The sequence below is a fragment of the Hyperolius riggenbachi genome, chromosome 1, assembly GCF_040937935.1.
Source record: "Hyperolius riggenbachi isolate aHypRig1 chromosome 1, aHypRig1.pri, whole genome shotgun sequence".
Taxonomy (NCBI): Eukaryota; Metazoa; Chordata; class Amphibia; order Anura; family Hyperoliidae; genus Hyperolius; species Hyperolius riggenbachi.
In genome coordinates this window covers 86,631,070-86,658,997 of record NC_090646.1, presented here as the reverse complement: position 1 = coordinate 86,658,997, position 27,928 = coordinate 86,631,070, and the positions used below count along the sequence as shown (strand labels likewise).

Below are 27,928 nucleotides of genomic sequence, written 5' to 3'. Positions count from 1 at the left end.
TTCATCATTTGTTTTTACTCCAGTTGCAATCCTGTTGTAAATCGTGGTAGCAAACGTGCTCATTGTAAATAGTGAAAATCGTGATCGCATCACAGCATGTACTTTTAGCTATGTTGTAAAGCACTCATCATCCCCATTGCTTTGGTGCTGTCTATGGGGCTTATTCAACTAGAATTGTAATTTTAGTGCATTACACCAGGCACTAGGTGGCACTGCTGCTTTTCTGCATAGGATAGTCCTCAGGCTCAGATAATATAATAATTTATTATTTATTTAATTATTTATATAGCGCCAACATATTACGCAGCGCTGTACAGAGTATACATTGTCTTGCCACTAACTGTCCCTCAGAGGCGCTCACAATCTAATCCCTACCATTGCCATATGTCTATGTATGTATCATGTAGTGCATGTATCCTAGTCTAGGGCCAATTTAGGGGGAAGCCAATTAACTTATCTGTATGTTTTTGGGATGTGGGAGGAATCCGGAGTGTCCGGAGGAAACCCACGCAGACACGGGGAGAACATACAAACTCCTTGCAGATGTTTACCTGGCTGGGAATCAAACCAGGGACCCAGCACTGCAAGGCGAGAGCAATAATGCCAGTATTTGTACAGCCACTTTTCTCCTGTTGAACTCAAAGCGCCTGCAAGGCATCCACTGGACTGGAGCACACTCAGTAGGCAGTAGCAGTGTTAGGGAGTTTCACCCAAGAACTCCTTACTGAATAGGTGCTGACTCACTGAATATGAACTGAATATGAATATTAGTTCATTAATATGAACTGTTGTTATACTCTGTGGCTCCTCATACAACATTTAAATTGAAAAGAGTTTGTTTTAGCTGGAGTGCGTAGACATGTCACTTACTGTCCCCCCAGAGGAGCTCATAATCTAATCTCTACCATGGTCATAGTCTTATTTCACTACCATAGTCTATAGGCTTGCACACACATGCAACTATTCTACCCAACCAGAGCCAGGACATGGTCCTCCAGCACTCAAGGCTGAGACATCAATGTGTGCCCCTCCATCCCTCCTACCCCAGCTGTCACACACTACCACTTGACCTCCAAGGGTTTTTAATATCCAGCACTGTTCTATACAGGTAGCAGCACATGTGATACAAAGGGACCCGCAGATCGCTCTCTGATGGTAAACGTTACTACCAGATTCCACAGATCTACATATCAAGCACAATAGGGGAACGATAGCCGAATTAGTTGTGCGCCCCCTCCTGCACTGCGCCCTAAGGCTGGAGCATCTCTGGCCTCTGCCTCGACCCGGCTCTGTACCCAACTATCGTCCAAACTTGGTCTGTTGGACGATAGTTGGGCGTGTACGCGTGGAAAACGACTAGATGAGTAACTGAAAATAGGTGGGTTTGCCTGATCTAATGGGTGGATCAACTCACACGACTGTTGTGCTGATATTGTACAGTTGGCCATGTGTGTACAAGTCGTTTGAATTACTTGTACTTGTTTTGAATGTGGCCATATCGTGCAGTTCGTCATTCTGCTTGCACGCATAGTATGTAAATGAGTTGGTCATTTAGTTGGCTTGGCCGAGGTGTCAACAGGTTGTCGTGCAGTTGGTCATTTCTTTGGGTTGGTCATGCGCTTTGTTGGACATGTAAGGCCTATTTTAGGTGTAACCAATTGAAAATATAAAAGGCCAGCATATGTTATTAGTTATGGCCTCTAATCAAGTACATAATCGTTATCTGATGGAAATCATTAAGTGTTGAACATCTGATTCATTGGAGATGTATCCATTGGCACATCTAACTTTTGTACTGCTTGATGAAATACAAAGGTATTATTATTATTATTATTATTTAGTATTTATATAGCGCCGACATATTACGCAGCGCTGTACAGTGTATATATATATTGTCTTGTCACTAACTGTCCCTCAAAGGAGCTCACAATCTAATCCCTACCATTGCCATATGTCTATGTTATGTAGTGTAAGTACTGTAGTCTATGGCCAATTTTAGGGGGAGCCAATTAACTTATCCGTATGTTTTTGGAATGTGGGAGGAAACCGGAGTGCCCAGAGGAAACCCACGCAGACACGGAGAGAACATACAAACTCTTTGCAGATGGTGCCCTGGCTGGGATTCGAACCAGGGACCCAGTGCTGCAAGGCGAAAGAGCTAACCACTACACCACCGTGCTGCCCGTGCTGGTATGAGATTGATGGACAAGCTCTGCATCTGTCCCCAGCCAACCTACAATCTGCCTCATGTCACTTGCCAGTTTCATCAAACAATAAAACAATCAAACAACAATCAAGAAGGCCTTGATTTCCAATAGATTATTGTTAGATTCAGTGTTTTTGTCAAATCTAACATCTACAGTATTGAAAATGTCTGAGAGTGAACGGTCATCACCTTCAGGTGTTGTTAGCACCTATACCTACTGTCCCCTAAGTTTTTCCACCTCTTAGATAAGCCTGATAGAGCAAAATCATCTCTCCTTAGGCTTATCTAAGAGGGGGAAGGACCTGCCTGTATGACCTAAGTGTATACTGCACCATATAAAGTCTGGCACACAATCATAAGAGAATATACAGTCACAATATGATATGATTATCTTCCAAACCAGTTCAAGTCAACAAATCACAGAATTATATGAACTGATTTTGGTGCTTATGATTTTGGCAATAAGCTAAAATCTAAATGTGTTTCCAGATAAATGTTATATGATGATTAGATGATATAAAACTTAACAGGTTGGTGTTCCCTCTCTAATACTAGACATATGCCTCTTCTAGATATAATGGCATTGTGGTTGTAATAACACTCAAAATGACTTTTTAATAACTGAACTTAAAGAGAGAGAAAAAGAAAGATTTAAGTTGCATCAATTCATCATTGTCTTTTCTTGTGTGCGAGGTCTTACTGAACAATTAGGAGCAGATAAAAGGGGCCAATGTTGTAGCAATTTCCTTGAGATGACAAATGAAGATGAATGTCCTCTGGTTAATTAGGTAACATGTACCAGTTACAAAACTCAGAAGGACCTGGAACTATATTCATGGATGACTGAGTCAATGCCCTTTTTTGCTGGTTTGGGATCTTCTTATATGAATCAGTGGTGGCATTCAATAATATTTCAGTTCTGATCCTCACAGTCTAGAACTGGAGAAGAGTACGTCTTTCTATGTCCGAACCCAAAAAGGACATTGCTGTCACAGAGTGATGACATCATCATGTTCTGCTGTGTAACTTTTTATGAGAACTGGTCTCCTCTTTTATGGTGCTTATTAGTAGTAGAACATATAAAACTTTATATAGACTAGTCCATCTCCTCATAGGGGATTCTCAGGGTTTTCTTTATTTTCAAAGCACTTACAGTTGCTCAGTTCAAGTACCAAAACAATGTGAAAACCAGTAGGGAGGCTGTGTGGTATCTTTGTATGGATGCTTTACAGGGAGAGATTTTGTAAAAAAAATAAAGGAAAAGCTGAGAACCCCCCCCCCCCTCTTCTTGAGGAGATGAACTAGTCCAAAACCTGTCCGATTTTTCACTGCTTACAGTAAGCAACAGTTACATAGGAAAACGTTTTTAAAAACGTTTTTTCAGCGTGGTAGCGTGGTGTGGACAACACGAGATTGAACTATCTATACTGACAACCTGAAGGGTCACCAGGACCACCATGCGCATGACTCCAAGCACATTATATTTTCCTTGAGGAGTAAGCGGTATTGGCTGTACATAGAAGGGACCATTGAACGGGTGAGACCCAGCCATACTTGCTGAAATGCATGATGCCTAAAGCTATGATGTGACAAGATATCTGGAAGCCTCTGGTATTGGAACTTGTTAAACGCAAGTGGATTTTTCTATCCTTTGAAAACGAATAAAGGGAGAAAGGGGGCCCCGATATACATTTGGGACATTGTGGCAGATTGGAAGGTGTATGTATGCGCGGGTGATTGTGTGTGTATATATATATAGTCTTATAGGCCTAGGCCAATGATTAATATACCACCTAGAGCGCAGGCACTGCACCACTCATGCATAATTAAGGCACCGCACTGGTTCTGGTTTTAATGTGGGGAAGGATTTGTGGTTACTTGAGGGTTATATTTAGGGGAATGTGCCTTGTATTGAATTATATTGTAATAAACGGATTTTGTATATTGGTATAATTATGGTGGCCTTATGACCTTTTGTTGCCTCATTAATGTACTCTTAATGTTTAGGTTGGCCCCACCCTATATTGTGCAGGGTATATTAACCAATTATATGAGGCACCATTGCCTTTTATTTAAATTAAAGCACGGTCAGGGCAGGTACATTACTTATACAGCAAAAGGGTCCTTACTTGGATGTGTGGTGGTGGTAGCCGGTTCTCAGGATCCCACTCCGGACCGAAATCGAACCCTGATTCCCCGACCATTACCCGTGGTCACTCACAATGGCAGACTTGCCCTCCATAACAGATTCTCATTACAGGTACTGAACAGCCAGCAGAAAATGTAATTTAAAAAAATAGATGTAAGCTTTAACAATGGTAGAGAAAAAACCATTGAAAGTTGATAAGGCAGTCAGACATTACCTGATATCACTGAGGAAGAGCAATCTCGCCATGGTGCGCACCACTCCAGCACGGCCGGCACAACACAAACAGCTGTTTGCAGTGCGTTACACAGTTAGTTTGGTGTGTCAGTGTGAAGCAGAACTCTAATTACACTCCCTGATTGATGTATACACATACAAGATGTTTTAAAGAGAAACTCTGACCAAGAATTGAACTTTATCCCAATCAGTAGCTGATACCCCCTTTTACATGAGAAATCTATTCCGTTTCACAAACAGACCATCAGGGGGCTCTGTATGACTGATATTGTGGTGAAACCCCTCCCACAATAAACTCTTGAGTACGTACTCCTGGCAGTTTCCTGTCTGTGAACCTTGTGCATTGTGGGAAATAGCTGTTTACAGCTGTTTCCAACTGCCAAAAAACCATGCAGCAGCTACATCACCTGCCAACAGTAAAAATGTTCACTGGAGTTCCTCTTTAAAGCACGTTAGGCCTGCAATTTAGCATTCAATGTGATTTCTGCCCTTAAAACGCTGCTTTGCGTCAAATCCAGATTTTTCCCCGGGAAATTTGGCGTCTATCTCACTCCGCCATGCCCCCCTCCAGGTGTTAGACCCCTTGAAACATCTTTTCCATCACTTTTGTTGCCAGCATAAATGTTTCTAGTTTTCAAAGTTTGCCTCCCCATTGAAGTCTACTGCGGTTCACTGAAGTTCGCGCAAACCAAACTTTTGCGGAAGTTCGCGTTCGCGCTTAGCGAACCGAAAATCGGAGGTTCGGGCCATCTCTAATTATATACAACCTGGTCCTTCTTCAATTAACTTTTCCTCTTGAGTTTTCATCTAGGAGATATTTTTTCATCTTTCTTAAATTAAAGTTTCAGCATTTTGCAATTGAAAAGTATCAAAAAATAGGGCAAAAAAAGTAATATCAAAATTATTTTGAGTATTTTCTTGTTTCCAGGTGGCTTAAAAGGCATTTATTGGCAAGGGCACATATGCATTTAATTTTTTCTTCTGACTTTTCTCCTAGGTGATCATTTTCCATCTTCTCTTTTCCATTTTCCGTTTTCTCTTTCCCAGCTTTTCAGCACTTGGGTAGCAAAACAAGTAGAGCTGGATAAACTAAACTGTAGTCAAAATTTGTTCTCCCAACTTTTGGATTGCACAGATAATTGTAGCAGCACATTGGTGAGTCATCGCTCTGTTTCCCTCATCCATGAAAACAGATCTCAAAATTCTCACAATAAAATACACTATTGAGAAATCTGAGAGAAAAAAACAAAACAAAATAAAAAAACGAAAAACATGTTTGAACATTTTGTTCCCTATTCACTTAACTTTTCTCCTAAAGGATAATTGGTTATCATATCTATAAAATACTATTTCAGCACAATTTCAAAAGTACTAAAAAGTGAGTTAAAAGAAAGTAATATCGAACTTGTTTTGAGTATTTCCTTCCTTGCAGGTGACATAAACAGTATTTTATTAAAGAAAACCTGTAATGAGAAAAGCCTCTCCTGGGGGGTACTCACCTGGGGTGGGGAAGCCACCAGATCCTATTGGGGCTTCCCCCATCCCAGTCCGCAGTCCCACGGCAGCGGAGATAAAGCTTCCCGAACAGCGGAGATGTAAATATTTACCTTCCTGGCTCCAGCGCAGGCGCAGTATCGGCTCTGCGCTCGGAGATGGGCGGAATTAGCCGATCGCTGTCAGCCCGCTGTACTGCGCAGGCGCAAGTCTCCTGCGCCTGCACAGTAGAGTGGACCTAACGGAGATCGGCTATTTTCGCCTATCTCGGAGAGCTGCAACAGCGCCCCCTCTGGAGCCAGGAAAGATAAATAAATCAGCGCTTATCAGCGCTTGTCAAGCTTGTCGAGGGAGGATTCCGGGACACTTCGGGGGAGCCAGCGCTGGATTGCCTGCAGCTACAGGGGAGGGGGAAGCCTCATTGGGATCCTGAGGCTTCCTCCTCCCAAGCTGAGTACCCCCCAGGGGAACTTTTTTTTGTTACAGCTTCTCTTTAAGGTTTGAAAACCTCTCCTGTGAAAAAAAACTCAGTAGAAAAATTAAAGGAGTACTATAGGGGGTAGGGGAAAAAAGAGTTGAACTTACCTGGGGCTTCTATTGGTCCCCCACAGACATCCTGTGCACGCACAGCCACTCACCGATGCTCCGGTCCCCACCTCCGGTTCACTTCTGGAATTTCCAACTTTAAAGTCGGAAAACCACTATGCCTGCCCAGCCGCACCCTCACTCCCGCTGACATCACCAGGGGTGTATTGCGCAGGCCCAGTAAGGTCTGCGCCTGCGCAGTATGCTCCTGGTGATGTCAGTGGAAGGAAGGACACGGCCGCGCAATCGTAGTGGTTTTCCGACTTTAAAGTCGGAAATTCCAGAAGTGAACCAGAGGCGGGACTGGAGCATCGGTGAGTGGCTGCGCGTGCACAGGACATCTGTGGGGGACCATTAGAAGCCCCAGGTAAGTTCAACTCTTTTTTCCCCCCGACACCCCTACAGTATTCCTTTTATTTTTCTACTGAGTTTTCCTCACAGGAGAGGTTTTCAAACCTTAAAGAGAACCTGTAAAAAAAAAAGTTGCCCTGGGAGGTACTCAGCTTGGGAGGAGGAAGCTTCAGGGTCCCTCAGATGTCCTGTGGCTGCACAGGACTTCTGCAGGGGACCATTAGAAGCCCCAGGTAAGTTCAACTCTTTTTCCCCCTACAGTAGTCCTTTAATTGAATAGAAGTTTTTGCCAATTATTCAATTCACTTTTCCCTCTTAGCTTTCTTCTACGAGATAATTTTTTTTTTTTTTTGCACTTTGCTGTTGAAAAAATACCAAAAAGATCTTATTGGTAGGCCAACTCATTTGGAGTTAGGACACGTAAACTTTTATGTTCTTAAAACAATTCCATTTATTTAGTATTTTCCTGCTGCTTTATGTATAAAGAGTTTGTATGACTGCATTTTTATGTTGCTTATTTTTTTTCCGATCTTTATGTTGAAACTGATAATGCTGTAAAAATCCAATAAACTTAGTGTTACTGAAAAAAAAAGAAAAAGTACCATAAAGTGGGTGAAAAAGTACTTGACTGTGGCTAAACAGTCATTTTATTGATACAGCGGGAATATATCACCTAGGAGAAAACTTAGGAGAAAAAATGAATTGAATAAAGCCTTTTTTGAGAGATATCTGCTGTTTCTGTTACCATTCTCATCATTATTCATCATATTTTGCTGATAATATAAAGTACTTCCTGATGTCGTGCTTTGCATAGCAAGAAACTGGGACATTATTGGTCGGGAGGATTATACTTTTGCATTAATGTGTGCAAAGGATTTTAGTTGGTATTTTGAATGTGGAGACCTCAGCAAACCTGTTACCTAGTTTGTTCCCTATCATTAGAGGCTCTTTTTTTTCTGTAAGCCCTTAATCTGCTCCTAAGTGATTTCTGATGTGTAGTCACTGGAGTCCCACAACTGTTCCATTCCTGTCTGGTACTGATTCCTCCTCTGATCTAGCTCATTAGCTTTTAAAACACAAACAAATTGAACTTTCCACCCCCAACTCCTAAAACAGCACAGCTTTAGTCTCTAAGCACAATACAACAACTGAGACTGTACAGTAATAATAAAAAGGGCAGTGTGTCTGTAATCTTATAAATAGCTCATGGCAAAAACTGCTTGCTTCAACAATTTACTACACGAGACTGAGCCTATCCTTTTAAGTGTAATCTGCTTTGCCACTTCCTTTTCTGGGTACATGTTTCCTTTCTGAACCAAATACATGGCTATATTTATATAAAACATTATAAAAACAAGGGCACAAGACCCAAAATAATTATGAAATACAACAGTTGAAGTGAGACATTTACATATACTTCAGTTGTAAATGTGTGACTCCAGGGGGTCACAAGTTTACAATTACCAGCTGGAATTTTGGCCTATTCCATTAGACATTATCGGTATAACTGGGACAGGTTTGTAGACCTACTTGTCTGCATACACCTTTTCAGTTCAGCCCACAGATTTTCAGTGGAATTGAGCTCAGGGCTCTGTGAGGGCCATTCCCGTGCATTGATCTTGTTGTTAAGCTATTTTAAAAAAATTAGAGAAACCCTGCTGGCTCACCTACATTCTTAAAGGGAAACTAAACTGAGAAGGATATGGAATTTTCCTTTTAAAATAATACCAGTTGCCTGACTCTCCTGCTGATCCTGTGTCTCTTATACTTTCATCCACAGCCCCTGAACAAGCAAGGTGCTCTGCCTGAAGTCAGACTGGATTAGCTGCATGCTTGTTTCAGGTGTGTGATTCAACCACTGTTCATGCCAAAGACATCAGCAGGACAGCCAGGCAACTGGTTTTGTTTAAAAGGAAACGCGTACATCAAAAAAGGGCATTGGGAAAAAAGGGCGCGTGGTGTAAACGATAAGCAGTATTATCGTTTATAAAAATATTGTGTAGAATTTCGTTTACAAATAGTGTTTTAACAATTTATAAATCATTAAATAATGTGTATGAAATCGGCAATTCTTAAAACGTTAATCTTCCCTGTTTCTAAACTGAAACTTATAATTACGTTTGTTAAAAAAGCAGTAATATTTGTTTAAACATTATAATTATATATTGTTATGAATAATCTTGATTTATCGTTTATTATTATAATAAAATGTGAAAATATTGTTTATAACAATGATATTAATATAAGTACATTCATAATAACTGTTGATTAGTATTATTAAAATTGTACTAAAACTATACCTAACCCTACTCTCACACAGAACCCTCCCTGTACCTATCCCTAACCCCTTGGTATATCCCTGATTAATTATTTAAACCTAAGACCCCCCCTGGTGGTGCCTAAACCTAAGACCCCCCTGGTGGTGCCTAAAACTAACCACCCCAAAGCCCTCCCTGTACCTATCCCTAACCCCTAGACCCCCTGGTGGTGCCAAAAATTTTCAATTTTTGATCTTCTGTGTCTTTGGTATATCCCTGATTAATTATTTAAACCTAAGACCCCCCTGGGGGTGCCTAAACCTAAGACCCCCCCTGGTGGTGCCTAAACCTAAGACCCCCCTGGTGGTGCCTAAACCTAAGAACCCCCTGGTGGTGCCTAAAACTAACCACCCCAAAGCCCTCCCTGTACCTATCCCTAACCCCTAGACCCCCTGGTGGTGCCTAAACCTAAGACCCCCCCTGGTGGTGCCTAAACCTAAGACACCCTTGGGGGTGCCTAAACCTAAGACCCCCCTGGTGGTGCCTAAACCTAAGACCCCCCTGGTGGTGCCTAAACCTAAGACCCCCTATGGATAATAATGTTTTACAAACATTAATAAATTTTGGGTGGATAATAATGTTTTAGAAATGTTTTAAAAATAGTGATTGTAAAAAAAATATTGGAATTTACGTTAGGTACTGATCGCTTTATTTTGTGAATAATAATGTTTTACAAACAGTAAGGGTTAAAATGTTAAATAATGTTTTAATTAAATAGGATAAATATGTTTAGTATTTTTATAAACGTTATTCCTCACGGGCTCATTTTGTAAAGTTAAATCATCACAAGCACAGTGATAAAACATTAAAAATCTCCGGGCGCCGTTTGTAAAACGTTAATAATCTCCGGTGCCCTTTTTTCCCTGTTTGGCGCCCATTAAACGATATTTATAATGGGAGTGAATGGGGCGCCCTTTTTGTCCACTTGTCTCATGCGCCCAAATCTCCTGTTTCCAAGGAAACATCCACATCCCTCTCAGTTTAGGTTCCCTTTAACTGTGGTGGGGAATTGGGATACACTTCTATCTCAACCACCACACTGTACTCTTAATTGTGCTAATAGCAGTCAAGAGATGAGAGCTTGATCAAGCAAGGAATAAGAAATCAGAAACAGATTAGACATGCAAACATGAGCCTCTAGATTGAAAATGTGGAATCCTTTATTGATACTTACTCAAATAGGGGACAACATCTACACTATGGGTGATGTTTGTATATTAAAACCAATTAAAAGACATGTAGCTAGGGACTTGCAGGTCGACTTCAGTCAGACATATCATGCCATGCACACCACCTACATCATGGCTGAGAAATAAAGCTAAATAAATTAACACCACTTGGTTTTGCACATTGCATTGGTCTGCATTGTGCCCTGACGACGACGTGGTCACTCCGTGGCCCCACAACAATTGTCAACTACTGTTTTGTGGACTGCTGATGTATTGAATAAAACTCATAATGAAGATATTGGTGTGTTAACCTGCTTTGGACTCTTTATAATAATAATACTCTTGCAAATGTCATTCCTATTTAATTAACAGTCCAATTACATTTTGAGGAACTGTGTTCTGTGTCAATTCAAGATTGAGACAGTTGCCACAGTTTGCAAAAATTACTCTGTTCAAATGATGTTTCATTAAAAATGAACAGCTTTCCAAGACCGTAAAATTATATGGACCAATAAGACAAAGAATGGATTAGCATATACATTTGGATTTTATAAAGTAATTTTACCTTTGTATACACTAAGTTTGAAGAGCAAAGGGACTGGTACTTCTAGACGTTGCTTTGAACTCTGCTACATCAGTGGCAGATGTAAGTTATACTGGTTGTGGAGTCTAAATGGGTAAGGGTCTTCACCAGAGAAGCCCACAAATGATGTTGAGCCAAAACTCATAGTGTCACACTACCGAATCGGAGGTACTGGTAATATCTAAACGATTACACACTGCCCAAAGGGCTAAAACCATAGGTACCAAAATAGGGGTCAAAAATAGACCTGTCCCATATACACGACAATGTTGTTGTCGTAATCATACAAGGGAGATTTGCTCACTCCACAAATGAGGGACAAGGACTGTCTAAATGGTCTATAATGATATCTGTACTTTGGGGTGAGGGTCCTTGCTGATCCCCCCCACTGATAGACTCAAATAGTGGGGTGTAGCTATCTCATCTACAGTATCACCACATAAGACCTATATGACAACACAATTCACTCACAAGTGGGAATAAATGCCTGTAAACGTTATGTGTTTGTGGCTGGACACTGCATGCAAATTCCCCTAGTTTTGGGATATCACCAGATCTGCATGCAGGTCAATGTGATGATCAGCCACACTAACAAACCCCATAGGGGTCAAATACGTGAGTAAAAAATCCTTCATAGAAGGTAACTGGGGTATAAATTATACAGTGGGTGCAAAGTGTCAATAATATATACAGTGCTCTCAACAATTGTTTCACCCTATTACAGGGCGTCGTAAGGAGAAAATCGTGCACAAAATAATAAACACAGTACAAAGCTATCCCCACACCGAGTGTCAAAGTTTCCCCCAGCAATAGCCCAAGTCAGAGCTAATCGAATTGTCAGTTGGCTGTGTTTAAATAGCTGTTGCGCTAGCACACCCCACCCATCGCATCCACCCCCCACATCTAACCTATCCATGTTACCTGTGTTGGAGATTCTGCCTATTTCCACCATCTCTCCAAAACGCTGCCCCATCCCCTGCATGTGGGAGTGGTGCTGGTGCAACCGAATACCGCTCTCCAAGCCTCATATTGGCCCCTGACGTCACATCCTGTGAGATCATATCCTCCCTGTTGCCATGCATCTATAGCAACGCATAGACTTACTACGGACGGCAGTGCTGTGTAAACAAATCCGCATTTGCCGTCCTAGTTGTGAATGTGCTGTCATGGCAACCTGGTGATACATGTAGGGAAAGCTGTACATAAATGGTGTGGCGTGTCCGCCTGATTTGTATCCACCATTTGTTTGAGCTATTCCACGGTATATAGACCAGGTTAATTTGATCAAAGGGATGGATGATGAGCATACACATATGAACATATGTCACATCATAGTGTCCACTAGCAGTATGCTAGATTACAATATTGATATAGCGATACAGTGGATAGTTAATGGATGCTAATATCCAGAGAGCAAGGAAGCATGAGGGGGGGGGGGGGGGGGGAGGGGAGGGCCGAACAATCATAGGTGTATGATGCCAGAAAGACATAAAAAGAGGGGGGGGAGGGGGGCGGCATGCATGATGCTATATATATACACAATATAGGCAGGGGAGCTACCCCAGAGTGTCTGTGTTGGATACTGCAGGCCTAGGGCACTGGAAAGTACAAATCCGGCCCTGGTTCTGTGTCAATTCAAGATTGAGACAGTTGCCACAATTTGCAAAAATTACTCTGTTCAAATGATGTCTCTGTAATGATCCGCTCAGCTGCCTGCGCAGGCAGGCAGCTTTTTGACCACTGTTCAGGTCTGCATTCTGCAGGTCTCTGGAAAGGAGACCTTTTGTCAGTTTTGCAGCTTGCTGCTGCTGAGGAATTTGCATACGTTTGTCATGCAAATTGCCTAGCCACATCCTTTGTAGGCTTGCTCTATATATAACATGTGATTCCACAGTACGTCGCTGGTCATAAGGGTTTGTCCTGTGAAACACTCCTGGAGTGTCAGCCATGCTTATCGTTTAAAGATTACTTAGAGTATTCCTGGGACTGCATTAGGCATCCTTGCTAGAGCAGTCAGGATTGTATTATTTGTATTGCCTGTTCTGTCTGTCTGTCGTGCTTGGATCACACTAGCCTCTAGCAGTAGCGGCTGTGGATCCTTCTGATCTACAACTCTCTTGCTGTACTTGGATCGCACTTGCTCTGACGGAAATAGCAGTGGATCCAGCTCGCTCTGTTTCTATACTTGAATCACACTCACTCTGGCGTAAAGAGCAGTGGATCCTGCTAAGCTCTCTTGCTCTACTGAGATCGCACTTGCTCTGACAGAAAGAGCAGTGGATCCTGCTAGCTCTGTTGCATTACTTGGATCGCACTTGCTCTGGCGGAAAGAGCAGTGGATCCAGCTCGCTCTGTTTCTATACTTGGATCGCACTTGCTCTGACGGAAAGAGCAGTGGATCCTGCTAGCCCTGTTGCCTTACTTGGGTTGCACTTGCTCTGGCGGAAAGAGCAGTGGATCGTATCTCTCACTTATTCCTGTTTTCGTGTATCTGTCTTGTCTGATACGAACGCTTGCTGGAGGCTCGGTGAGGTAACCGTTAAGCAAGCGCTCGCGTCCTCTGTTTCATGTTTGTCTGTCGGTGGTTAGTTAGGCGTGCTTGTCTCAGTTGTGCTTAACATGCGGAGACCGCGCAGTAAACGCGTTCGCTGTTGCGAATGAGTACGGTGTTCGCGTTTAGTTAGCGTTTGTTATTTACCTTATCTTCTCATTGTATTATTGCTGTGCCTTTGCTACTCTCATGCCCTGTCTTGCTTAAGCCTTGTGTCACCTCTGGCAATCGCCTCTCTCGCGATTGCGTTCCTACTTCGTTTCTGCTGTTGTGTGTGCACCGTCGCGGGTTGGCGACTAGATTGGGGCACATACATACATTCTGTCTCTGTGCTCATTCTCTTTTGCAATCGCTTCTCTTGCGATTGCGCTCTCACTTGGTTTCCTCTGTTGTTTGTCCACCGTCGCAGGTTGGCGGCTAGATTGGTGGACATACATACATTCCTCATCTATGCTTATTCGGTCTTGTGTCGCTGTTAGCAATCGCCATCTCTGGCGATTGCCTTCTCACCTGGTCTTCATGGTTGTGTGTTCATTGTCGCAGGGTGGCGACTAGATTGGTGGACACACATACCCTCTGTCGCTTTGATCTCTCTCTTTTAGGGCTATCTTGCCCTGCGTTTCTTCCCTTCGTACAATTCCTGTCTGGCGTCTGTGGCAGGGCAGAGGAGCTGTTCCTCTGCACTCCACAGCTCCACCTGCCGACAGGAATTTCCCTCTACAGGTGCGTTGCACCTTTTGCTGGGTTCCCTCAAATTATACGCTTGTGGAGGATTTCCGCAGTGTCGGCGCACGTCCTGTGCGCTGATCACGGAGAGAATTCCACAATCGTTACAGTCTCATTAAAAAAAGAACAGCTTTCTAAGACCGTAAAATTATATGGACCAATAAGACAAAGAATGGATTAGCATATACATTTGGATTTTATTAAGTAGTTTTACCTTTGTATACACTTAGTTTGAAGAGCAAGGGGACTGGAACTTCTGGACGTTGCTTTGAACTCTGCTACATCAGTGGCAGGTGTAAGTTTTACTGGTTGTGGAGTCTAAATGGGTAAGGGTCTTCACCAGAGAAGCGCACAAATGATGTTGAGCCAAAACTCATAGTGGGCAACTATTTTGCAGCATTATAACTACCAAATTATGACCCTCAAAAAGGCCCACTGGTGACAGAGAAATCAGAGGATCCTTGAGACATGTAGAGCAGTTCAAGTTCTGGAGGTAGCAAATAATAGGCTAGAAATGGTCAGGGCAGGCAGCGCAGCTTTTGGCGCATTTGCAGACCTGTCACGCCAGCCGGCGTGATGACGAGCAGTGTAATGAACCAGGAAGAGCTGGCCCGACACCCGGCCCGGGTGTTTCCGGTTGTGGGGGCTGGCGGAGGAGCATGGAGAAGAGCCAGGAGGAAGCCTGGGGACCTCGTGGCCTGCGGTGGGCTGGAGGAAGCCCCAGGTAAGTGCAGTCCTTTAAATTCGGGCATTCCTCAGTGTCACTTTAAGGATCAGAGATATCCTTCCCCTCTTGTGTCCCGTGAGTACTGTGATTGGTTCACAGTAATCATGGGGTCAAGACCCAATGAAGTTGACTCCTGACCGAGATGGGAAGCTGTGCTGTCACTGCGACAGCAGAGCAAGTGGGTGCATCGGCGAATGGCAAGGACAGTGTGAGTGCGCGGTGGTGAAAAGTTGGAATCTACGTTCTGTCAGAGCCACACAGCCACCAGCAGGAGTTAGATTCCAACTACGTCGGTGTGGAAGTGGTTAAGAAATATCTGTTTGGAATTGCATTGTTTTTGAGTCCTCTATAGTCAACTTAAAGGGATTTCATAGTGAGGAAATAGTAGAGTAAGTCCAGCCCCAAGCAGTGCTGTAGCTGTATATCTAGTCAAAGTTAATGTGATTGTGATTCCTGTTCATATAATGGAGCAGGGCAGCCATCAGGGGGGGACAACTGACACTGCAGTGAGGGGCCCAGGGCTTCTGGGGGCCCCGGGCTCCCCAAGCACTGGAAGGGCCGCCTGAGCTGGCTGTGGGCCTGTGGCTCACTAACCAGCACACTACGTTCCAGCACTGACAAAAGAGGCACAGGAAGAAAAGAGGGGGACAAAAGAGAATGGATAAAGAATAAGAATGGACCTACAAGTCCCTATCTCATTTGTTAACCGGGGACTACCTGTATTTTGCTAGTATTTGACTCCACCCACAACATGCCATTGCCACGCCCACTTTTTTTGCAGCATCTTGCTGCAGCGCACTTCGTGCACGGGGGTGGGGTGGCTAGTGGGTGGGCACAGCAACCAGTGGGTGGGCCCAGGGAGGGGGGCCCCAGGTCTGATGATGTGTGAGGGGCCCCAAAATTTCTGATGGCGGCCCTGTAATGGAGTATATCTCATTTTGGAATTCAAGGCCAAGCAGACTAACAGCACAGTTACCAGAGCTTGGCCTGCATCCCAGTGGCCACCTTTGCCCATATTGTGATTTCAGTCCCCATCACCATTTCCTCATCACATAATGGGCTGGTGAAGGAGGGGGAGCAATGATAAACGGTAGATCCAAGACAAGCTTTGGTTGCTGTGTTGCTTATAGTTGACTTTGCACAAAGTTGGACACCAGGAAATATTGTACTATATGAATTAATACCTGTATTTACTTTGTTAACTTTCCTCAGTACAGGAGCACTTTAAAGAGACACTGTAACATCAAAAAGTTCCCCTGGGGGGTACTCACCTGGGGAGGGGGAAGCCTTAGGGTCCCAATGAGACTTCCCACGCCGTCCTCTGTCCCACGGGGGTCTCGCTGCAGCCCTCCCAATAGCGGCCCGACAGATCCGACAGCTTGTTCAATATTTACCTTTCCAGGCTCCAGCGGGGGCGCTATTGCGGCTTTCGGCTCTGAAGTAGACGGAAATACCTGATCTCAGTTGGGCCTGCTCTACTGTGCAGGCGCCGGAGACTTGCGCCTGTGCAGTAGAGCAGACCCGACGGCGATTGGGTATTTCCGCCTATTTTGGAGCCTAGAGCCGCCACAGCGCCTGCGCAGGAGGCGGGAAGGTAAATATTTACATCGCTGCTGTTCGGAGGGCTGCAGCGAGACCCCCGAGGGACGGAGGACGGTGTGGGAAGCCTCATTGGGACCCTAAGGCTTCCCCCTCCCGAGGTGAGTACCCCCAGGGGAACTTTTTTGATGTTACAGTGTCTCTTTAAAGTGCTTCTGTACTGAGGAAAGTTAACAAAGTAAACACAGGTATTAATTCGTATAGTACTTTAAGGTTTTGCACTTCTCTAACAAATTCCATCTAGCTATGGAGGAAAAGCCGAACAGAAAAGTGTCTTTGCAAGATGTGGCTTCTAGAGTCTAGACTACTAGTCTAAGGACAATAAATAGTTTTGGTAACAATACCATGTATGGGGACTTTGCTATTCACCGCCAAAGTCGACAAGAAATTCTGTAAATATTATGCCTAAATTCATGTGTAATTATGAATGATTATACAAAATTAATTGAGTTAACAATTTGTAATTACGGATAGGCATAGTTATGAAAATGTACGCAAATTTACACATCGAAGTTAGCTGATTACGATCATCGCTGGTCTGTGTTTTTCATGTCTGCCAGTAGTAAAGATGATGACCTGCAGGCTGATTGTGGATAAAACAACATGAACAAATTACATTTTGGCGAATATCACTCATTTCTTGATCTCTCTTTTATTTGTTTTACTTCTCACTTTGCAAATGTATTGATTTATTTTTTTCCCCCTTTTCGCTAAAGTTCCTCTTTAATTGTGGTCTTCCATACATGAAAGAGGCAGAATGTTATGAATCAGAATTACACAATTTAATGGCTAACCTAAAAATAAATAAATAAACTAAATATCTCCTTCAGACTCCAACTACTTCTTCTACTGCTATTCATAAAAAGACAATTAAAAATAAGAAAACATCTATGTGCTGTTCTATTCTGTGTTGCCTGCTTCTTTCTTAGATCAAGGCCAACGCGCTGTCACTGTTTGTTTGTTTAATAGAAAGCACAGCTTCCACCTCTCAGATGTTTGTGCCCCTTCTGTCCTCTAGAACAAAAACCGTGGCCCAGAGTGAAGTGGCAGCCCTTATGGGAACAGCAGACTGCCCTCCAGGTATTACAGATTGCTGTGGACTGTGGGCCGCCTGGTTCTCATTTTCTGTGCTAACTATAAAATCATGGTGTGAAAGATGCACAGAGAAAAGGGGAACACCCCTAACACCGGCAACATTCTGCTTTTTGCATGAGTGACACTAGCCCTTATTTAGAAGACTTTCTGAGGGAAGAACTGTCTCAGGCAATAACTCAGCCGTTCATTAAAAAAATTATTCTGCAAATCATTACTGATTTTGCTTAGCAAAAGTACAGGCGTACCTGCTTGGTGCTTTGTGACAAATTCATCCTTACCGGTATTCATTTTGTACAGTAAACCCCTTCTGCAGGAGGGATATTTTTCAGCATGGCTTCTGCATCCTACCTAATAATATACAACTGTCCCTGCGTCCTGTCCCTGTGTCAGTGCTGTTGCCCCACTGCGCATGTCCTGCACTGACAGCCGTTGGGACAGAATGCAGGACGGGCCAGGGGGCGGGTGTGTGTGTGCGCACATGCGGCAGGTGCGCGCGCGTTGTGGCAGTGACAGACCTAGAGCCCGTTTTTTAAACTTGCTTAGGTCACTAGTTAAAAAATAATTATAGTATGGAGAGCTATAACTACCAGCAGAACAGGCCATGTAATGGCTTGGGGCCAAAAGAGCAGACCAGTCTTCTTACTCCGGCTTCTCCCCCTGCCCCTTCCTCAACCACTTTCTCAGTAGCCACAATTGCAGAATGTACAGGAGAGCATTGGCAACAGATTTATATTTACCTAACATGGCAGAGGGCACCTTCTCCCATTTGCATTACTCAAGTACATTTCGCAGTGCCGTTTTTTGAGTTGGGCAGTGGGCACCAAATTGTTCTGCTAGTAGTAAAATGGCGGCAATTTAAATGACTGATATTTTACTATGCAGTACCCGTCCCCCATTTTCACTTGAATCCTCTGCTCTAAATGCTGAGCTCTAACCCTCCCACCTAACGCCTAACCATAACCTTTCCACGCCCCTGTGAGGGAAGCAGGAAATTGGGCATCAGAGAGCCGCAGATCATGTTTGGACACATCCAACAAAAATATCATTTTTAGCAGAAACCGCTATGCTATAAATTATATTTAGCATTTTTCTATAAACCAATATGACATAAATGATAAATGCCGGTTTCCTATAAATTATATTTTAGCAGCAGGTGGGCTTTAAAGTTAGGTGTGTGTGTGGGGGGGTATAAGATTAAACATGGGGAGGGGGTTTTAAGGTTAGGTGTTGGGGGGGGTTAGGTTAGGCATCGGCAGGGAGCAGTGGCGTAGCTGAGGAGCTATGGGCCCTGGTGCAAATTTTGCATTGAGGCCCCCCAAGCATGCTATACATAACAATTGATACGGTTCATCAAAACCCATCTCGGACAACCACAGTGTCAGAGGTGCAAGAAAGGGATGGGAAACAGTTATTGTTAATTGTTACCACTATTCAAAGCATCTATAGAAGTGAATATTATCAACAGAGGACCAATAAACAGCTAATACTGTGGTTGATGGTAGGCCCATCTAGCCCAAGAGCCCCGATGCGGTTGCTACCTCTGCACCCCCTATTGCTATGCCACTGGCAAGGAGGTTGGTTAAGGTGAGGCATCAGGCGGGGTGGTTAGGGTTAGGCATCGGCAGGGGATTGGTTAGGTATAGGCATTCAAGGGGGGATTGGTTAGAGTGAGGCATCAGAGGGAGTGGTTAGGGTTAGGCATCAGCAGGGGGTTGGTTAGGGTTAGGCATTAGAGGGAGGATTGGTTAGAGTGAGGCATCAGAGGGGGTTGGTTAGGGTTAGGCATTGGCAGGGAGGTGGTTAGGGTTGGGCATTAGAGGTGGGATTTTACAGTGAGGCATCAGAGTGGGGTTTGGTTAGGGTTAGGCATTGGGAGGGGGGTTGGTTAGAGTGAGGTATCAGAAGGGGGGTGGTTAGGGTTAGGGTTAGCATCAGCAGGGGGTTGGTTAGGGTTAGGCATTAGAGGAGGGATTGTTAGAGTGAGGCATCAGAGGGGGGTGGTTAGGGTTAGGTATCAGCAGGGGTGTTGGTTAGGGTTAGGCATTGGGAGGGAGGTTGGTTAGAGGGAGGCATCAGAGGGGGGTGGTTAGGGTTATGTATTAGCAGGAGGTTTGGTTAGGGTTAGGCATTGGGAGAGGGGTTGGATAGAGTGAGGTATCAGAAAGGGGGTGGTTAGGGTTAGCATCAGCAGGGGGTTGGTTAGGGTTAGGCATTAGAGGAGGGATTGTTAGAGTGAGGCATCAGAGGGGGTGGTTAGGGTTAGGCATCGGCAGGGAGGTGGTTAGGGTTAGGTATCGGCAGGGAGGTTGGTTAGAGTTAGGCATTATAGGGAGGATTGGTTAGAGTGAGGCATCAGAGAGGGTTGGTTAGGGTTAGGTATTGGCAGGGAGATGGTTAGGGTTAGGCATTAGAGGGGAGATGGGTTAGAGTGAGGTATCAGAGGATGGTGGTTAGGGTTAGGCATCGGCAGGGCGTTGGTTAGGGATAGGCATTCGAGGGGGGACTGGTTAGAGTGAGGCATCAGAGGGGGTGGTTAGGATTAGGTATCGGCAGGGAGGTGATTAGGGTTAGGCATAGGTAGGGTTCTATGTGAGAATAGGGTTATGTTAGCTGTAGTAAAATATTGGTATCATTTACTAATATCACAATTTGCACTTCATAATTGTAGAGTATCTGAAAATTGACTGATAATCTACTACACGATATTTTGGGTGCCCAAATTTCGATCTGCCCTTTTTGCATGTGCCTAATCTTAAACATGTAGAGGTATTGCACATGTAGACGTATTGCACATCTTAATGCTGGGATTACACGATACGTTTTTTGCGTTCAATTTGGCGCGCGATCTATTAACCATTCGATTTTTCTGCTCGATTCTCTTATCTTCCACTCGTTTTTCTTATCTTTTTTCCATTGACTTCTATAAGAAATCGAGCAGAAACGAATCGAGCGGAACATCGGACATGTCGGAATTTTATCATCGAAGGCGCCTATCAGAACGATTCTTACAAAAAAACGTATCGTGTAATCCCTGCATTGGGTTTCCGGACATAGATTCTACATCCTAATTAGTCCCCCTGTGTGTTCTAGGACGCAGAATCTACGTCCTGCATTGAATCCCGCCATCTGCCGCCGCACGAGCTCGTGTGCGCGTGCTCCCGTGCGTGCTCCTGCACGGCCACGTGAATGGATGGGAAATTAATATACATTTTTTAATTCTCCACTTAAAATTCCTATTGATTCATAACATGTACCAAAGGTGCTTTGATTTGAGGAGTTCCCCCTAATGTTATGCATGATGTAAGTTGGTATTGCTCAAGGGACTTTGAATTCCTTGTGGAAGCTTGCATAGGGATCAAGGGAGTAGCCAGGCATAAGGTTTGCGGCGATGCAAAATGTTTTTATTAGAAAAAATGCATTGAATAACGGGCAGAGTTATTTGCTATATGTAACCGATTACACCTTTTATCCTTGTTAATTGATGCAATTTACATATCTTTTGATGGCAGCACGGTGGCGTAGTGGTTAGCTCTCTCGCCTTGCAGCGCTGGGTCCCTGGTTCGCATCCCAGCCAGGTCACTATCTGCAAAGAGTTTGTACGTTCTCTCCGTGTCTGTGTGGGTTTCCTCCGGGCACTCCGGTTTCCTCCCACATTCCAAAAACATACAGATAAGTTAATTGGCTCCCCCTAAAAATTGGCCCTAGACTACAGCACTTACACTACATAATATAGACATATGTCAATGGTAGGGATTAGATTGTGAGCTCCTTTGAGGGACAGTTAGCGACAAGACAATATATATTATATATATATATATATATATATATATATATATATATATATATATATATATATATATATATATATATATATATATATATATATACACACACACACACACACTGTACAGCGCTGCGTAATATGTCGGCGCTATATAAATACTAAATAATAATAATAATAATAATAATGGCAGGCTAGATTATATTATATACACTTTATAGACTGTTATTTAGATATGTGTTTGAACTATATGCTTATTAAAGAGGAACTCCAGCCTAAACAAACATCCTGTCTTTAAGTTACATTAGTTTTGTTAATTAAAATAGATAGGTAATATAATCTCTTAGCTACACTGTTTTAAAAGAACAGGCAAATGTTTGATTTCATGATGGCAGCCATCTTTTTGGTTGAAAGGAGGTGACAGGGAGCATGAGACACATGCCAACTGACCTGTGTCCTGAGTAGGGATGCTCATTCGGATTCCGCGGAAATGCAATTTCCGAAATTCCGATCGGAAATTGCATTTCCGCATCGGAATGCAGAAATCGGTAATGCGAGTGCGGTAGGCGGATTTCCTCCGGAAATCGTGGAAATGTCCGCCGACTTTAACATCAATTTTCTCAGAAACTATAAGGTCTTTTTGAAAACTGTTTTTTTGCATCTTGTTCACAAGATTCAGTTTAATAAACCCTGAAAATTTGGTGTTTCTAGGACCTCCTAGGACTTACGTTACATCTGCCTATTTTCTGCATTTTACAATACAGTAAAAATCCGCCGACTTTAGCGGTAAATAGCAAAGCCCCCGTAAGTCCTAGAAACACCAAATTTTCAAGGTTTATTAAACAGAATCTTGTGAACAAGATGCAAAAAAAGTTTTCAAAAAGACCTTATAGTTAAAGTTTTTGAGAAAATCGATGTTAAAGTCAGGTGGAATTTCCGTGATTTCCGGCGGAAATACCGCATCGGAATGCGGAAATTGGTAGCGGAAAGCGGAATCGGTAACTGGCAATGGCGGAATGCGGATTTACCGCTGAATCGGAAATTGGCATTTCCGACCATCCCTAGTCCTGAGCACCTCTCCCAGTTGCTAGGCAACGTGAATAACAACATAGGAAATCCCATCATGCTCTGCACAGCATCAGGGAAAAAAAGCCTGGGCTTTTTTTCTTTGATGGGTGGAGCTTAGGTAAAAATGCAGCTAAAAATGATTTTTTAGTAAGAAAAACAAAGTTCTGATGCTGTGAAACTGTTAAAGAAACACCAAGCCTTTTCAGTTCTGCTAAATAGATTTTTAGTCCTGAGGTTCACTTTAATTATATGCTAGAAGTTTTAAATCTGATGGCTAACACGGTACAATACCCTACTGCTACTACTAATTATATGCTGTGTCACTTACCCATGGAATTGCAGTGAGGTTTTTAGACCTCTATTCTCCTTTTTCACCCCTTCCCCTTTTTTCTAGCTCTGTGTACTGTGCTACATAGCCAACCCTGAGATCTGTGTCTTTTGCACACAACAATTTATACATGCGTCAATACTTTGTTTTCTCCTAGGTGATAATTTTTCAACTTCTTTTTAAACTAACTTTTCAGCACTTCCAAAAAGTAGATGAAAAGGTACTATCAAAAATTATCTTAAATATTTTCACTTACTGGTGGTTTAAAAGTCATTTTATGGACAATGTAAAATATTATCACCTAGGAAAAAAGTTAATTGCATATGAATATTTATACATGTGGATGGTGACATTGCATATGTTTTAGTTTTTTATAATTCTTGGAGAATCTATTTGAATAAAATTGGTTGTGAGCATAGGAGAACATTATGAACATGGAGGGTGTTTGTATCATATTTTGCCTGTAGGTACTAATTTTGTGGTTCAAAATGTTTGCAAAAACAAATCAAAATTTGGCACACGTGGGAATATGTGTGAAAACAAATTGTCATGAAAAAAAGCTCTTTTTCAACAAATGCACTGAAGTCGGTGAGCATAAGAAAACACAAAAAAAGTGTAAAAATAAATGCACAGGCAAATTGGTCTATTGGCAAGAAAATACACATTTTAACAAAGTTTTTATCTTCATGAATATGTGTATCTTACAAAAATGCCATTAAATTTTCAAAAAAATGTTGATGAATTTTGATGCGAAAATAGCTTTGGCAAAATATGAGCTCATTCCTAATGTATACTTATGACTGAGTTTTCTAAACATCTGTTTTTTCAGGCTGTTCCAGCTCTAGCAGATATGAAAAGATACTTCCCCACAACTGCAGTTTTTTAGATCCATCAACATAAATTTGGAAATATTATGGTCCCAAAAAGGGACTCCATTGACATCAATGAAGGAGAAATTCTGATGCTGTCTTCAGGTCTCAGCTAAGGACATTGGGCCCCCAAATGTTTAAAAGCAAGAGCTTCTGCAAATAAAGAAATAGCTAAGAATCCCCCATGAGGGGGTGGACAAGTCCAAAACCTGACCGATCTATCAGATTTTGCAACCAATTGTGAGTGACAAAACAGGAAAAACATAGTAATTTATAGCTCATTTTACTCTGGACGAAATGTACAATTTATGTAGGTATTTAAAATGTTACAATTTTCCGCAATAGTTGTCATTTAAGTTACCTCACCCAATGTGAATAATCTCTTTCTGACATTTTTCGGTTGTGTCCAAATGCAAGGAGATTGAATACAGTGTAAGCCCCAGACTTCTTGATAGCATTGCAAGGTCTCTGCATGGATTTATGGTCTTGAAGTTATGCATCCTTTATTACAATTTTCTGCCTGGTTTCCTGGTATAGTTCACTGCTTTTCTCTCTTCTCCATGCTCAGTGTGTTGCACGCAAATACAAAGCAGCAGGATGAAGACAACTATTCTGGTTTCAAACTAATGGACTTTGGACTTCTTGTATTGCGGGCATATATACCTCATTTAAGATAAGTCTGCCAAAAAATTAACAGTGAATTGCCTGCGTACGACTCCTTTTACACTTGCATAAAAATCATTCCGTTTAGCGGAGCGCAACAGACCAGATCGGAATAAATGCAAACAGATTGTATGTTAAGCAAAAGGATCTGTTCACATCAGTCCATTGATAGCAGATCCTTCAGTGCATTCCAACAAGTCAAATGCAAGGATGGGTCCCAGATTGACAGGCCAATGGAATCAATGCTAGCTATGAGTGTCCATTAGGCTGCTTGTTGCGTGCTCTTGAGAGCAAGATACCTGCTGCCACCCATTCTGGTCATTGCACTGAACAAATGCTGGTATACTGGTGTATTAATCCAGGAGCCCCAGCAGAAGCATCTCAGGCTCCCACTGGCTGCAACAGACCAATGGGAATTGTGCCTCCCCAAGGAGGATTCTCATAGGATCCCTGGAGAGGGACTATTCCCATTGGTCTATTGCAAACCAATGGGAGCCTGTGATGCATGCATTCTCGTGCACTCGCGCATGCGCAGTATGGAGAAGTCCAACTGTTGAAGCCTCCTGCAGCGGAAGGGAGCAGTCTCCGACCTAGCAGTTGGAGACTGGCAACAGGGGAGCCAGCGCTGGAACATGGGGAACGTAGGAGGAATGGGAAGGCTCTATAGGACCCAGAGCCTTCCCTCTCCTTAGGTATGTGTTTTTTTTTTTATTATTCCGTTTCAGACTCCCTTTAACCACTTGAGAACCACAAGCTTATACCCCCCTAGTGACCAGGCCATTTTTTACAATTCGGGCCACTGCAGCTTTAACAGTTTGCTGCACAGCCATACAACTTAGCACACAAATTAATCTTGCCCCCTTTTCTTGCCACCAACAGAGCTTTCTGTTGGTAGCATCTGATTGCAGCTGCTAAGTTTGTTTGTTTTTTAATAATATTATTTTTTTTTAAATAAAAATGTAATTAATTTTTTCTTTTTCCCTTTCACTTTCACCACTCTGTGACCGCCTAATGCAGGATGGCAGTTGCAGAGTGGCTCTCTTGTTCCTCCATCACGCTGTGGCGTCATCTCACAAGAACAAACACAGACAAACACAGAACATTTATATCGTGCTTTTCTCCTGGCGGACTCAAAGTGCCAGAGCTGCAGCCACTAGGACGCACTCCATAGGCAGCAGCAGTGTTAGGGAAACTTGCCCAAGATCTCCTACTGAATAGGTGGTGGCTTACTGAACAGGCAAAGCCGAGATTCAAACCCAGGTTGCCTGTGTCAGAGGCAGAGCCCTTAACCATTACGCTATCCAGCCACTGGTAGCAAGCACAAGCTCCTATCAGTAAATACTGTGGGGCACAGCGATCAGCCTGCCAGGAGCTGATCAGCGCTGGCAGGCTGTGATCTTTATTTACATAAGAAAATGTATTTATATAGTGCTGATATCTAACACAGCGCTGCACAGAGGATAGGCTTGTCAGTTAACTGTCCCTCTGATGGGCTCACAGTCTAATCCCTGACATAGTCATATGACTATATATGTGTATTGTAGTGTATGCATTGTAGTGTAGGGTTAATTTAGGGGGGTAGATAAAAAAATCAACAATTTTGCTATTTTTTTAATTTATAAAAATGGCAGCAGCAATCAGATACCACCAACAGAAAGCTCTACTGGTGAGAAGAAAAGGAGGTAAAATTCATTTGGGTGCTAAGTTGTATGGCCGAGCAATAAAGTTGTGAAGTGCAGAATTGTAAAAAATGGCCTGGTCACTAGGGGGTTATAACCTCTGGTCCTGAAGTGATGTCAAGATCGGTGACCATGAAATTACTTTGCATGTACTTAGCAGCAACTGGTGAAATGAGATACAGTCAGCTTGTAAATGTATTTAATTACAAATGTATACATTTATTCTTCCAGAGGGAGGAATTCATTTGGAGGGTAAATGCCTGCCTGTGAATACCCAGCACACCCTAGAAGTAAAATAAAAAATAAATAAATAATTATAATGGTGATGGATCAGATTATTATCCAGATAACTAATTTTTTCACAGCTTAGGAACAGCTTAGCAAGGTTCAAGAAAGTCTTCAGAAGTGGAGCAGACATGACATTAATGATTTGTATCATAAATAAGCTAAAGACCCCAAAAGCTGTCAGGTTTTAATGATTTCCATGTTAAGAGGGAAAGAGATCTATGCTTAGATTGTAGGTAGCTGACTGTTTCAGGTTAACCTGCATGACACACACTTCCCCAGAATGTGAGGATGTATAGTTTTTTTTCTTGCACACAGTGAGAAGCCAATACGTCATGCTCTTTAGGGAATCAGTCCAGCTATGCCATATGAAAGACATAGGACTCTCAGGGGCAAACTGAGGATTTTCAAGGGGGGGATTCCTGAAAGGTGTCCCTCAGCCATGCACGGTACAGTATAATAATATACATGAATATAATAATATACATACATGCTGGGTACACAATGCATTTTCCCGTACGACCGACAATGGGATTGATCGGGATCAGTTTAGATACAGATAATAATGAGGACAGTGGAAATTTGGTAATGTAGGGGAAAGTGAAGCATTTGCACAGCAGGGCATAGCGCTGTGCTCATACCTGGTTCTGTGCTTTGTAAAGTACCCCAGAGCTGATCCATGCTCTGTACACATTTTGCTGCTACATCCAAAGTCAACTGTAGCAGGGAAAGAAAGGGGGCGGGGCTGTGAGCTGCAGGATTCCTGCAGATATTCTGCTGTCCCAGCTTGTGCCTGTCCCCAGACACTGCACCAGCCCTGGTCTGAGGGGGGATTCTGGGCAGCTGTAATCCCCCCCTGCGTTTGCCTATGCTTCTGGACAGCTTGACAAGTTCCCTATAAAATTGCCATAAACATAGATTTGCTCTGCATAAAGATTTTTTTTGGGGGGGGATAAAAATATTATTAAAAATATCTATTTCGATTTTCAGCCACCAAAACTATTTCCAAAACTGGCAGTAAACTCCGTTGCATTGGTTTTGCAGCCATGGCAACAATATTGTTTGGACCACAAATCCCCACTTTGCCACATAAATACTAAAATGCACAGTGCAGAAGTCCTTATTGAAGGGGACCTGAACGGAGTGTCATATGAAGCCTGCCATATTTAACTCCTTTTGAGCAATTCCAGTTGCCTAGCAGTACTGCTGATCTCTTTGGCCGCAGTAGTGTCAGAATCACGGAAGCAGGAAATTTGGGCGCATGAGGCAGGTGGACAAAAAGGGCGCCGCCATTCACTCCCGTAATAAATATCGTTTAATTAGCGCCCAACAGGAAAAAAGGGCGCCGGAGAAAAATAACGTTTTAAAAGCGGCGCCCGGAGACTTTTAATGTTTTATAACTGCTTCTCATGATTACCCATTATTTAATGATTTATAATTTTTTACACATTATTTTTAAACGAAAAAC

At 42.9% G+C, this 27,928-nt stretch overlaps 2 long non-coding RNA genes across 2 annotated transcripts in view; one reads left to right on the top strand and one right to left on the bottom strand.

The window, feature by feature from the left end:
- Window positions 1-24,066, top strand: part of LOC137545675 (uncharacterized) — a 38,691-nt gene extending 14,625 nt beyond the window's left edge. The window contains exon 3 of the long non-coding RNA XR_011026076.1: window positions 23,794-24,066. This is a non-coding gene — a long non-coding RNA (uncharacterized lncRNA). The remainder of the gene's footprint in view (window positions 1-23,793) is intronic.
- LOC137545669 (uncharacterized) lies at window positions 5,503-12,113 on the bottom strand. Its single transcript, XR_011026075.1, has 2 exons — window positions 12,011-12,113; window positions 5,503-5,821 (listed from the first exon to the last, which is right to left on the bottom strand). It is a non-coding gene; the product is annotated as an uncharacterized lncRNA (long non-coding RNA).
- Window positions 24,067-27,928: the final 3,862 nt, after the last annotated feature.